General features: G+C 40.8%; 1 long non-coding RNA gene across 1 annotated transcript; it reads right to left on the bottom strand.

Moving 5' to 3' along the window:
• Positions 1-874: 874 nt before the first annotated feature.
• On the bottom strand, positions 875-9,548 carry LOC111092835. Its single transcript, XR_005379660.1, has 2 exons — positions 9,404-9,548; positions 875-977 (listed from the first exon to the last, which is right to left on the bottom strand). It is a non-coding gene; the product is annotated as an uncharacterized LOC111092835 (long non-coding RNA).
• Between the last annotated feature and the right edge of the window lie 1,352 nt (positions 9,549-10,900).

Here is a 10,900-nt window from a genome sequence, read left to right as displayed (position 1 = left end):
GTTATTAGTACCAAAATTCAACTAGTTCTGTAGTTAAGCTACATTATGAATAATCCAGCTTTGGTCAGCTAATTTAAGAGCCCAATAAACGTTTGTGTCTTGCTTTATGAGAAATGTCAGATACCTATCTTTGTAACAAATCTACTTGGAGCTGATGCAACTCTTGCTTGACTCCAAATGTCCTCTGGGTCAACTTGTAATTAGTACACAAATTTCATGCGGGGCAGTGCAAGGCAATATTCTCAAACATTAGTGAGCTTCAGAACCCCCCAGTGCAGAGTCAAACCCCACTTTCCTCAGTTATAGATTCATTTAGTTAGGGGGGTGGGGCCCAGGAAGCTACAAGAACCAGGCACCGGGGGTGATTTTGCTGCCTGTGTTTTGGTGTAAATGGCTGTGGGTGGGACAGGGAAATTGGGAACTGATGCTTTGGAACACGATTAGGATTTGGAGAGAAGGTAAGGCATTCAAGTGTGAGTGAAGTAGGGAGAAGAGCGTTGGAGGTAATAGAGTGTAGAGTTAGGAGAGTGGGCATCGAAGCCTGACAGCTCTGGTTCTGAGTTCCCCTGCTCCCCCGCTGGCAGCTTTTCAGACTTGAATGAGTTACTTCATCTGGCTTATCCCCAGTCTCCTCATCTCTAATGGCATCTATCTCTAAGGGTTGGTGTGAGGATTCAATGAGAATATGCAGTTAATGTGCTGGACATAGACTAGGGCCTTAACTGATATTAGCTTTTATTATGCATACATACACTTATTGTATTTCAATTTTCTTTTTCTCCCTGTAGTCACAGAATTCACATTTTGAGATTTTTTTTTTTTTTTTTTTTTGGTTTTATCAGTTCCCGAGTCTGATAGGTTTTTTTTTTTTTTTTTTTTTTTTTTGTTCATGATAGTCACATGGAGAAGTAGGAAGTACCCAGAGTCTGGCGAAAGTCAGCAGAATTCTTTGGGAAGGTTGTAAAGTCTGTATTCTCCTGGAAAAAAAAAAAAAAAAAGAGATAAAACTCCTGAAAGTTTCCAGTTTAACATATTTTGAAAAGAGCCAGGGCTGAGCTGAAGGAAGATCTGGGGCAACGATTAGGAAAGACTGAATCTGAATTCCAGCTCTGCTGCTTTCCTGCTACATATATGTCATAATATAGTAACTTAGGACCCCCTCTGTGCCTCAGTGTCCTCATTAATAAGTCAAGAGGACTCTAAGAGCTTGTTTATGTGGAGCACTCTACATGCTTTAGATGTGGGTCTGCGTGCGTGTGTAGTGTAGCGGGTCTGGGGCAGAATTATTTGCACTCTGATCCCTCCTCTGTTACTAACTGCAGCTCTGGGCTACTTATGCCACTTTTTCCCAGTGCAGTTTCTTCATCTATAAAATAGGGATAATTAGTAACAGGCCTACTCAATGGAGTATGTACTCATATACATTATGAGTGTATAAACAATTAATACTTGTGAACTGTTTAAAACAGCACCTGGCACACCTGAATCTTTTTTCTGAGTGAGACTGTCCCCCCAAATTCCTATTACACTTATTGAGAGATTAATTCATGCCAGCAAATTGCTCCTCTAGCACTGTCACAGTGAGCCTTCACCACAACCCTGCAGTGTGCTTTAACATCTCTACTTGAAGGCAACTTGCTGAAGATCACATATCTAGTAAGTGGCAATGACTGCTCCAAAGCATGTACTCTTGTCTTCTGTGTTTTACTGTCTCATACACCTTCGCTCTCTACTCTCCATTCCTTTCCCACCCCACCCAACCTCAATGCCTCCCTTCTTTTCAAAACTCTGTTCTTTCTGTGATCCATGTTGATCTGCCTTGGTTTGATCCCCTCAGGGTAGCTCTTTCCTCCATTAGACCTTCTGTTATTCCTAATTGTCTCATCTAGGTGTGTTTCTAAGAGTCTCTAAGTTCTTTGACAAAAGGGTCTACGACATCTCCAACAGTATAGTTTTACCTCAGACATAGGGTGGTATTATTTGTTAAATTGAGTGTAATATGCACCTGTATTCATTTTAGTTTCTACAGCTGCCATAATAGAATACTACAGACAGGGTGGCTTAAGCAACAGACATTTGTTTTGTCAAAGTTTGGAGGCTAGAGGTCCAACATCAAGGGATTGACAAGTTTGGTGTCTTCTGAGGCCTCTTTCCTGGGCTTGCAGTTGGCCACTTTCTCGCCGTGTCCTCACATGGTCTTTCCTCTGTGTGTGTGCATTCCTGATATTTCTCTGTACGCCCAAATTTTTCTCTTTTTATAATGGACTCCAGTTACATTGGATGCCCTAATGGCTTCATTTAACTCATTCACCTCTTTAAAAGGCCCTATCTCCAAATACAGTCACATTCAGAGATCCTGGGGGCCAGTGCTTGAACATTTGAGCTTTGGGGGAACGCTATTCAGCTCAGAATAGCATCTATCATTAAAATAACTCACAATTATACTGAATGTGAAATGTTGATAAAGATTTAGAACTTGAATAAATATGTCATATTATGTATGATATATCCTATGAGATGCATATCTCTGTGTATGAGAGATACAGTGAGAACATCTCATAAGATACACTGAGATAGTCTCAATGAATCAATAGGGAGATTTAATGAAAATTAATTTCAGAATTTACTAGGCTGATTACAATAATTTCCAGGTGTCCAACAGGTAAGCTGATGATAGCAATGTGGCTTGCCTAATCACAGCCCACTGGAAATTTTTAAATAACATTTATTTTATGCAATTAGCACATCTATTGTAGACCAATAAGGCCTAACCACCCACCCACATTGACTCCCTTCTTCCAGGTGTCACATCAGCAGGTGTGAATCAAATTAGTAATTTGTGATGGAAACTGAATGTAATCAATTATGCAATTTTGAGCTGTTCAAATTTAATTCCATTAAATTATATCATGAAACTGGTCCATCATAAAGTAGTGAAAATAAGATGGAAAGAAACATGAATAAGGGCCTTTCACTGGGAAATGCCGTGAGAGAGGTTATAAGAATATAGTCTTTTGGTTCTTTCTGACCTGGGTATGAGTCCTAGATCTGTCATGTAGTAGCTGTAAGACTTTGGGCAAGTGTCTGAACTTGAAGGCTCAGTTTCCTCACCTGTGAAGAGGGGCTAATAAATATCACTGCATAACTGTGTTGTGAGAATTAATGAAATGATGAAAGGAAAAAGCATGAAAGGAGCAGCATGAGAGCAAGGAAGGACCTTGTCTCTTTTCTTCACTGTTGTATCCCTGGTGTTTAGAACAGGCTGGAAAATGGAGGCACTGTATTTTAATAAATAAATATTTAAACAAACACATGCAAATACATAAATATTAAATAAACAAACATCTGTTTACTGAATGAATTAATGAATAAATGAATTAATAAGAAAAAACAAAGAACCCCACACACGGTATTAGTGATAATTTCCATAGACAAGGGCAATGGTTCTAAGTCCAACTACACACTAGAATCACTGGAGGAGCTGTTAGAAAATACTGGTGCAGGGGCCCCATACTTGTAGAACTTGATTTATTGGCTTGCATTCAGCCTCTAGCACTGGGATTTTTCCCCCTATAACATGTGTCATCTTCTAATATTCTATTATGCAATCTTATGGAATTTACAGTATACCAAATATAATAATATAATAAGTTTTGCACTTATAGTTTATAGTCTCCTCCCTTGTTCGAAGGAGGCGCTTTGTGAGTCCAGAGATTTTTAAATTTTTATTTTAATTTTATTTAAAAATATTTTAAAAGATTTTAAAAATTTATTTTTGAGAGAGAGAGAGAGAGAGAGAGAGAGACCGAGTATGAGTGAGGAGAGGGGCACAGGAGGAGAGGGAGAGACTTCCACGCAGACTCTGTGCCCAGCATGGAGCCTAACACAGGGCTCCATCCTATGACTCTATGATCATGACCTGAGCCATAACCAAGAGTTGGACAATCCACTGACTGAGTCACACAGGTGCCCCTGTAGAGATTTTTTTCATGTTTTATATCTTGACATATCCTAGTGCTTAGGATATATTTGATATAATAGTAGATATGAATGATAAATTAATAAATGAGTGACCCAGGTATATTATCCAAATTATTTGGAAGTAGCTGAAGTTAATTATTATTATTTTTAAAGATTTTATTTATTTATTTTAGAGAAAGAGAGTGAGAGCTCGAGCTGGGGGAGGGGCAGAGGCAGAGAATCTCCAGCAGACTCTGTGCTGAGTGCAGAGCCTGACACGGGGCTTGATCTCATGACCCTGAAATCATGACCTGAGCCTAAATAAAAAAATTGGACGCTCAACCAACTGAGCCACCCAGGCACCCCTGAAGTTTATTTAAAAAAAATATATCGTAATCACTTTTAGTGCTCAAAAAGACACATGAATTCAATCAGTTGGTGGTAGGAGGTTGATTAGAAGGGCTATAATCAGAGCTGGTGCGTGCTGGAGAAAGGATCCCATACCACCTGGGATGAGTTCTTGGCAGAAGTTAGACAATGGAAAGCCCGGATAAGTCTGGAGGAAGTTCCAGAGAAGGAATACTTGTGCTTTGCTTCCTGGGTGAAGCCTGAGAAGACAGAAAGCCTCTTAGATTCAGGACCTTCTCTCTGCACCAACTGAATCGCAGTAGATTAAAAATGGTAGAGTGGTTTACTTAAAAAGTGAAGAGTTGACAGCCCACGATCATCAAGTTTCCTCATCCCTGAAGTAGTGTGGAAGAGTAGACAAAATTTTCTTGTCCTTGAGAGGGGTGCAGAAGTGGCACACTTCAGTGGACACTGAACCTGAGAGCCCTGACATCTAAGTAAGAAGGATGCAGGTGAATCAGCATAGCCCAGCGTAGCTCTGATGTTCAGAGGGCAGAGGGGAGCCTGCATGGTTCAGAGCAGCTGCAGTGTGGTTAGTGACCCAAAGAGTAAAAACATCTGGCTAGATATGTTAGTAGTAGACACAACATAAGACCAAGTAGTAGACACAAGATATGACAAGATGCTGTCTACCAGTGGCACACAATGGCTACTCAAGTCCCCATGGTTGAAACAGTCTCTGGGTAACAAAAATTAAAAGGAGAGGGTGAGTAGTCTGAATTGATTGAGTTTTCCTGGAAGTTACTAGACAAAGCTTTCTGCTCCAGGTGAAATGGAGGTTTGAAGGCTATAAGGTAGGTGAATTATAGGGAAATAATTTTTCAAAAGTTCTGGTTTTGTACATCTGAATTTTTAAAGAAGCTTTTATTTATTTATTCATGAGACACACACACAGAGGCAGAGACCTAGGTAGAGGGAGAAGCAGGCTCCATGCAGGGAGCCCAACGTGGGACTCGATCCCAGGTCTCCAGGATCATGCCCTAGGCTTAAGGCAGATGCTCAACAGCTGAGCCACCCAGCCGTCCCCATCTGAACTTTTTTACTACAAAATTCATGCTCATACAGTAGCTATCTTATTACCTTTTATCATTATTGTATACTTGATTCATGTCTGTGTCGTGTTCAGTGACTTTACATCAAGCAGTTTCCACAGCCTCATTACTACCAGTAGAACACTCACATGGCTGACATGCATGGGTGGCTCATCAGGTGGCCCAACTCTGAAAATTCCTGCCAATATCTGGCCATGTGAGCTTCTTGAGATCTCACCCTTGTATGTCGTAGCCTCCAGATAGCAGCTTGTTGGGTGGTCTCTGTGCTGTGTCTCAATTTCTCAGTAAATTTATTGAGTCTATTTGATTTCTGTGGTCAACCCTTCCTCAAACTCCAGGATGGATTTGGAGGCTTTGGAGGCTTTAGGGAACTGAACTGGAGCCAAAATAATTCCAGGAGGATAGTGAGCTGGTCTCTCATGCAAACATAGATCTGACCTGAAAATCTTTTGGTTATTACAAGGTTCAACTCCTTAGAATGACATTTAGAGATCTACACATGCTCCTCTCTAAACATTCCTCAAATACACATGAAATTCTGTTATTTTCTGTGTATACCAGCCTCTTTCAGCTGCCTAAGCTGTCTTTCATATCTGCTCCTTTCAGAGCCTGAAACTCCCTATTTCACCTTTCTACTTCTATTCACTATTCAAGTACCCATTCCACTTCTTTTTGAAAACTTTCCTAACTTCCGGGGGTGGTTAATTGCTTACTCTTTTGGGCTCTAGCCACATTTAGTACATACTCTCTCTACAGCACTTTCCACATTGTTCTTTATTTTTGTATCTTTTCCTCCACTAGTGTGTGATTTATTCAAGGGGAAGGATTGACCATGTGTCTAATTTATTTTGAATTATTTGCAGTGTGCCCTGCATCTTCCTACATGTGTGTGTGTGTATAGAGAATCTCCTGGGAATCACATAGTCCCGAAGTCTTTCTATGGAATATGATTTCATCAGGTCTAGTACATTTTGAATTATCCTGAGCACAACCCCATTCCCACTTGAGTCCCATGAAGGAAGATCTTCATTCCTGAGATCCAAGTTTTTCCCAAAATGTGGTTTCTAGTCCAACTACATCAGCATCACCTGGGAACATGTTAGAAATGCAGATTCTAACCTGTTTCGTATAGAAGAAATTTGACTCAACATAATAAAGGCCATATGTGACATGCTCACAGCTAACATCATACTCAGTAGTGGAATATTGAAAACTTTTCCACTAAGATTAGGAATAAAACAAGGCTGCTCACTCTCACCTCTCCTATTTGGAGAGACTGGAGAGACTGGAAGTCCTAGATAGAACAATCAGGCAAGAAAAGAAATAAAAAGCATCCAAATGACAAAGGAAAAAGTAAAATTGTTTCTTCAGATGACATGATCGATCTTCTATGTAGGAAACCCTAAAGACTTCACCAAAAAAAAAAAAAAAAAACTGATCAAACTAATAAATAAATTCAGATAAGTTGCAGAATACAAAAATCAACATACAAAAATCAGTTGAGTTTCTGTAACTAACATCAGTCTATCTGAAAAAGAAAGAGGAGCACCTGGCTGACTCAATCAGTATGGCATGAGACTCTTGATCTCTGGGTCATGAGACCCATTGAGCCTACATTAAAAAATAAAATAAAATAGAAAACAATCCTATTCTCAACAGCAACCTAAACAATAAAATACTTAGGAATAAAAAAATACTTAGGGATATATTTAATCAAGGAGGTGAAAGATCTGTACCCTGAAAACAATAAAGCGCTGATGAAAATTACTGAGGAAAACACAAATAAATACTTTCTGTGTTCATGTTTTCATATTTATAGATGGGAAGCATTCATGTTGTTAAAATGTCCATAATATCTAATGTCATCTGTGGATTCGATGTGACTCCTATCAAAATTCCAATGACTTTAAAGAAATAAAAACAGATATGTTAAGGACCCCAAACAGCTAATGCAATCTTGAGAAAGAAGAACAAAGCTGGACATAGTATACTTCCTGCTATCAATCTCTATTACTAAGCTATAGTAATCAAAACAGTAAGATACTGGCATAAGAGCAGACACATAGATCAATGGAACAGAATCTAGAGCCCAGAAATAAACCCATGCATCTGTAGTCAACTAATATTTGACAAGGGAGCTAATGAAAAGATAGTTCCTTTGATAAATGGTGTTGGGAAAACTGCATATCCATATGCAAAAGAATAAAACTGGGCCCCAATCTTTAACTCGAAATGGGTTAAAGATTTAAATGTAAGATTTAAAACCACAAAACTGGTAGATGAAAACTTCGAGGAAAAACACCTTGACTTTGGTCTTTTGAATGATTTTTTGGGCATCGTGCCAAGAGTACCTGCAACAAAAGCAAAAATAAACAATGGGACTATATCAAACCAAAAAGCTTCTGCACAGCGAAAGAAACAATCAAGTAAATGTAAAGGCAACCCAGAATGGAGAAAATATCTGCAAATCATATATCTGTTAAGGAATTAGTATCCAAAATATACAGGGAACTCATACAACTCAATAATAGTACACACTTTCTCTACAGCACTTTCCACATTTTATTCCTTAACAGGATTTAGTATCCAAAATATACAAGGAACTCATACAACTCAACAGCAAAAATACAAGTAATTTGATTAAAAAATGTGTAAAGGACTTGAATAGAGATTTCCAAAGAAGACATAGAAATGGCCAACAGGTACGCGAAAAGATGTTCAACATCACTCATCCTCAGGGAAACGCAAATCGAAACCACAAGAGATGTCCCCTCACACATGCTAGAATGGCAATAATCAAAGAGACGAGAGGTAACAAATGCTCTCGAGGATGTGAAGACAAGGGTACCCTGTACACTGTTGGGGGGAATGTAAATCGGTGTAGCCGTTGTAGGAAAACAGTGCAGCGCTTCCTCAGGAAACTAAAACTAGAACTAGCATATGATCCAGCAATTCTACTTCTAGGCATGTATCTGAAGGAAATGAAATCACGGTCTCAAAAAAGATAATGCCTTTTGTGCTGAGTGAAGTAAGTCAGACGGAGGAAGGCAAATCCTATATGATCTCATATAGTGGGATATGTGGAATCTAAAGAAACGAGACTCATAGTAACAGAGTAGATTGGTGCTTGCCAGGGGTAGAGGATGGGGAAGGTTGGGAGAGATGGGGATCAAAGAGTATAAACTTCCATTTATAAGGTTAATAAGTTCTGGAGGGGGACTACAGCATGGTGGCTGTAGTTAAGCATACTTTAGTGCATCCTTGACAGTTGCTGAGAGAGTAGACCTTAAAAAGTTCTCATCACGCACACACGCAAATGGGCAGCTATGTGAGGTACCACATCTGTTACCTAACCTTGTGGTAATTATTTCACAGTATGTATGTATGTATTTATTTATTTATTCATCCATTCATTCGTTCATTCATTTATTAAGATTGCATTTATTCATGAGAGACACAGAGAGAGAAGAGGCAGATACATAGGCAGAGGGAGAAGCAGGCTCCCTGCAGGGAGCCCAATGCAGGACTCAATCCCAGGACCCCAGGATCATGACCCAAGCCAAAGGCAGATGCTCAACCACTGAGCCACCCAGGCGCCCCTATTTCGCACTATACACGTACATCCAATCATCACAACTAGCACAGTGTTATATGTCAATTATATCTTAGTAAAGCCTGGGGAGGGGGGTGGGAGGAAGGAAATGCAGATTCTCGGGCCCTTCCACAGACCTACTGAATCGGGAACACTGGAGTGGGCCCTCGTAATCTGTGTTTTCGGGGGACTCTGTACCTGTCACCCACCACTTTCTACCCACTCTAGGTTATCTTCGTGGTTACCAAGACAGGGAATTGGGGATTGTCAGGGAATGGGGGAAGGCTGGGGGGGGGGGGGTAGTGAGCTTCACCCCATGGTGCCTCACACTGAGATCAGGGCTAGAGTAAAATCCCTGGAGGATGAGGTGACTCAGTCCTCCGTCCCCCACCTGTTGCTGTCCTGACAGATTTTCACATCTGAGCGTTTCTGCTAGAATTAGAGCCGTCTGAGGAGGAAATAAAGAGCTATACCATCTTGCCACGGATGAAATCATCCTGCCGCTTTGATGGATAAAGTGAGATCCACATTCCGTGAGGACTGGCAGGCTTCTGGGTGTTCTCTGTTGTCAAGGTAGCGCCCGTGGAAGCCTCTGCAGGGGAAGCAGAGCAGCTTGCCACCCCAAGGATATATGCTGTGGCACTCTTGACAGGCAGAAAGACAGGGAAGTGAATGTTTTAGTATTTTATAAATCATTTGGAGGAAATTATGTTTTATTTATGTTCATTTTTGAATGTATTTGAATTTTTATTACCGATATTTTTCAAAGATGCAAGCATTGGAGGCGATCCTGGGGGAACATGCACCTCAAAAGAATGCGGCAGGGGCCGACCCGATTGGCTGAGGGGGCGAAAATTATTCATATTTTAAAGAGCAGTCTGAAAGTTGGCTTTCAGAGGGACCAAATCTGAATGAAAGTCAAAAGTTTTTAAATCGTGACTATGAAGTACTTGGTGTTAAAAGGAAGATTTAGTGTCAGTGAATCACAGTGCCACCTAAGTGGTGTGGAGAAAACAGGAGGAGGAATTAAGATGAATTGCATTTGAATGGGCCGCAGTGTAGACCACATGACTGGCTTCTTTTCCAGAATTCTTCTCGGGGGTAACTGAGCACGCAGGTGTATCCATTCATCGTCCCTGGAACTCTTCTCAGTGGCACTGACCCTTTCACCGGTCTTTGTCACCAGTGCTGACCATCAGGGCTACTTCCCCAGTGGATTGGTTGTGTGGTTCTTGGCACCAACCATCCAAATGGGCCAGAGTGATGGTACTGCACGTGTTACAAGGAAATGCGTTTCCCGTGGAGGTGTGACTGGGGTCCCCCTCCTGCTTGACCAGCAAAGGACTTGATGCTTTTGGAACTGAAGTGGAAATTCTAATTTAAAAATCTTCAGCTTGTGATTTTGTCTTTATAAACAGAGGTATACACTCAGCCTTGGCAAGTGTTTAATTTAGGAACATCGTTTTTCTTTTTCCTGATGGTATGAGGTTGGTCATGGGGAAAAATCCATTCTCAATAATGGGGAAGGGCAAAGGGAGAGACAAAGACAAACAGGACATATGACAATCGTTTAGGGTAAAAAGATGCATGTCGATGCTGGATGTTGGTACTTTTCTTATATCTGATTTCGTAGTTCTCCTGATTATGTGGTAGTGCGATAAAAATGTTGGTCCTGGAAGGAAACAATGCCTTCAGAATGGGAAGGCAGGAGTCAAATAATTACATTTTTGGTGATGAAAACTGCACATTTAAGGCACCTGGGTGGCATCTGCCTTTGGCTCAGGTCGTGATCCCGGGGTCCTGGGATCCAGTCCCACATCAGGCTCCCTGCAGGGAGGTTGCCTCTCCCTCTGACTGTGTCTCTGCCTCTCCCTGTGTGTCTCTCACA

The sequence above is a fragment of the Canis lupus genome, chromosome 27, assembly GCF_011100685.1.
Source record: "Canis lupus familiaris isolate Mischka breed German Shepherd chromosome 27, alternate assembly UU_Cfam_GSD_1.0, whole genome shotgun sequence".
Taxonomy (NCBI): Eukaryota; Metazoa; Chordata; class Mammalia; order Carnivora; family Canidae; genus Canis; species Canis lupus.
Note: the sequence above shows the minus strand (reverse complement) of the source record. Positions and strands in the feature narration are given on the sequence as shown.